At 33.7% G+C, this 3,479-nt stretch overlaps 1 long non-coding RNA gene across 1 annotated transcript; it reads left to right on the forward strand.

The window, feature by feature from the left end:
• Positions 1–572: 572 nt before the first annotated feature.
• LOC127952746 (uncharacterized) lies at positions 573–2,947 on the forward strand. Its single transcript, XR_008153042.1, has 4 exons — positions 573–644; positions 1,449–1,476; positions 1,687–1,790; positions 2,813–2,947. It is a non-coding gene; the product is annotated as an uncharacterized LOC127952746 (long non-coding RNA).
• The last annotated feature ends 532 nt before the right edge of the window (positions 2,948–3,479 follow it).

A 3,479-nucleotide genomic window follows, 5' to 3' on the forward strand; every position in this document is an offset into this window, starting at 1 on the left:
AAATATAGTCGTTCAATAGCTGTCTATTCTGGGGTATGTTTAGACGTCTATTAGATTTTCACTGACAGCCCAAAATTAGCCTCGATTTAGCCTAGACGTCTGGGCTGTGTTTAGACGTCTATTAGACGTGAAATTGCTTGCTGGGCAGGGTCTTCAGAAAAAGTCCATTAGCATCTCAACTATAATGCTAACTACAAGAGGTAACTTTATGTGCATTTTTCACAATATATTTCGCCTACATCAGCATGAATCTGTAATTTTCTTATATATGTGTGTGTTTATATCATATTTTCATAATATATGTGTGTGTGTGTGTGTGTGTGTGTGTGTGTGTGTGTGTGTGTTTGTTTGCCTGTTAGTTATTTTGATGTCCACACTGTAAGAGTATTACTCGGTTAGTAAACCTAAAACTTTACATTCTGTTATTATTCTTTTAATTTTTTGTATAATCTGTAAATTAATTTTCTTTTCTGCCTTTCACCTCTGCTATAGTTTATTTATAATAAACATGGCATTGTATAATAAATATTGTTGGCTTTGACAGATTGACAGAATGACAATGTTTATGTTCTAGATTCTTCCATGCTGATGGCCGTGCCTGTATCCAGCTGAAGAACATTTTTAGACATTATGAAACATAACTAGTAAGTAATACCTCAAACATACACTACCATTCAAACGTTTAAGGGTCAGATTTATCATGTATTTACATTTTATTCATTTAGCAGACTCTTTTATCCAAAGCGACTTACAGATGAAGACAGAGGAAGCGATCAAAAACAACAAAAAGAGCAAAGATATATAAGTGCTATAACAAGTCTCAGTTAGGTTAACAGTACACGTAGTACTGTTACTAGAACAAGCTAGTTAAAGGTCTTTACACATATACACACACACATATATATATATATATATATATATATATATATATATATATATATATATATATATATATATATACACAAATACACAAACACACACACACATACACACACAATTGCATAATAAATGTAAAGAAAATAGAATACAAAAAGATCAGAAAGGTAGTTAATTTTTTTTTTAAGAATAGAATTAGAATAGTGAGTGTTAAAGTTAGAGGATCAAATTAAGGTGGAAGAGAAATAGAAAATATTATTTAAAAAATTTATTTAAAATACATATTTTATGCTCACCACTGCTGCATTTATTTGATTAAAATAGTAATATTTGAATTTACTAGAGGTGTCCTTGACTAAAGTTTTTCATAGTCGAATCAGAATTTTCATATTTTGCTGATATTCGACTGATAGTCTAATCATATGTTTGGGGGAAGAATTCACTGAGTCAAGTCAGACATTCGACAGTCATAATTACTGATCTTAACACACAAGTAAAATGTGTAATGAACACCTCGCAGATACAAACGGGGTAAATAATAGTTCATCATTGATAGATCTTTTCTATTTCAGAGACTGAAAATCATTGATAAACCACAAGGTAATTGTGAATAAACTTATTGCAAGAGGAATAATAATAAGAAAAGAAAATGCATGTGTGATTTAATATTGCTTCTTATTTTTCAGTGTTGAAAGTTCTTTCTTCTCATCTTTGTGCATTTTCAGATGTTGTGCATATTTATGGATACAATTATTTATCGTTGTTTAACTTTGTAACATTATAATATTGGTTGTCTTGTCTTTTTTTCAGAGTTTAGCTCCAACCCCAGTTAAGCAGACCTGAGCAGCCGATCAAGGATCAGCAGAAACTCTGCAGAACGGTGGTCCTCCAGCCCAGGACTGGACACCAGTGTTGTAAGTCATTCTGTCTCTTTATAGTGCATGTTCAGAACATATTGCAGGAGATCTCAACATTGTCTCTCAAGGTCCACTTACATGCAGAGTTTTGCTCCAACCTGCAGTGCACCTGAACACATTAATCAATGTCTTCAGTTTTGCTAACTATAAGTCACAAACAGGTGAGTGTGATCAGGTGTGGACGTAAACTCTGGGGGTGTTTCACTCAGGTCCGTTGCTCAGTAGTCAGTGGTGAAGAGCTGCCTCAATCACAATTTTCTATTTACGCTGCTCTGATAATTCGCTATAAGATTACACGTAATAAATTTTAAAACACAAACCAATAATATATTTCAGCATAAACATATCACTAGACAGGTAATGTCTAATCTAGTAAACATTTCCGATTAATTTATGAATTAAATCTTACACATACATGTAATAAAGTATGTATCATAATGTGCTGTAAATAGCATTAAAAGAAAGATATCAGTTTTATTGTTGTGCATTAATGTCAGTAGTGATGTTGTACAATGAGGACAGAAATAGCCACCAGTGTATAGTGAGCCACAGTGCTTACCAGTACCTACATTTATGTACACTATATATTCACAACTTGGCAAACTGTGAAGCAGATTGAGACGTACACTCTGCATGACAGTGGACCTTAAGCCAAGCATAGGTCTCTGCAGGAAAGTAATGGGAGTTACCGATCAGGGTGTTTTTAGACCATGATACCTGATTGGCTGACGAAGTGACGGTAGGTTTAGGGGAGGGGTTTAGGTAAGGGGGATCATTTTGATTGCATGATTTAGAAACACCTAGCAGTTTGAATACACACACTAAATCATAAACGCCTGCTTTTACTCTGCAGAGACCTAAGTCTCACCTTAATGGCCAGAGCTGACAACCCGACATACTGATTAGTTAATAATCCCTCATGAAGAATGATTGATACACTTTAATTTGTACATTTTGGACAACCATTGTTTTTGTATTATTCATTTACATTTTAGTTACTGTTTTCTTTCTCACTTTAGATGCTGCAGAAAAAACAGCGAGGCTAAAGCATTCAAAGAGGAAACATCTGCTGTGGCTCATTAATCCAGAATTGGGATGGAGGAAGGAGCAGAAGAAGCAGAAGATCAGAGATCAGGCAGAGATCTACTGGTGTCCCTGTGGGAACACATTTACCTACTGTGTTAGTTAAAGCAAAGATCTTCCTCATTTATCTTCATATTGTTCCAAGCCATACTTTTGTTCATCTTTGAAACATAAATGCAGAACTTTTTAATGAAATCTGAGATTTTTTTTTTCATATAAAATAACGCATTCACACAAGCACCATGACGCATCAGTGTTGCATTGGCGTGAGAGCTGGCGCTTTTTGGTGCTTTTGTGAAAATCCATTGGGGATTCATAATTTCTGAATAGATTATTTTTGCTGTTGTTGTTGTTTTTTTGCGTACACAAGGCATCTGTTAAAAAAAATATCTTAATTTGTGTTCTGCAACATGGTTTGGGGCAACATGAGGGTAAGGAAATAATGGCAGAATTAACATTTTTGGTTGTTCTAATGTGGTTATAATTGGTCATAGTTTATTGTCTTGAAAAATTATATTAATACAGAAAGATGGATTAATTTGATAAGTTTATAGTAAAGACTTTTAAATCTAAATAAATACTACTCTTTTGCAAGGTCTATAA

The sequence above is a fragment of the Carassius gibelio genome, chromosome B3, assembly GCF_023724105.1.
Source record: "Carassius gibelio isolate Cgi1373 ecotype wild population from Czech Republic chromosome B3, carGib1.2-hapl.c, whole genome shotgun sequence".
In the NCBI taxonomy this organism is placed as follows: Eukaryota; Metazoa; Chordata; class Actinopteri; order Cypriniformes; family Cyprinidae; genus Carassius; species Carassius gibelio.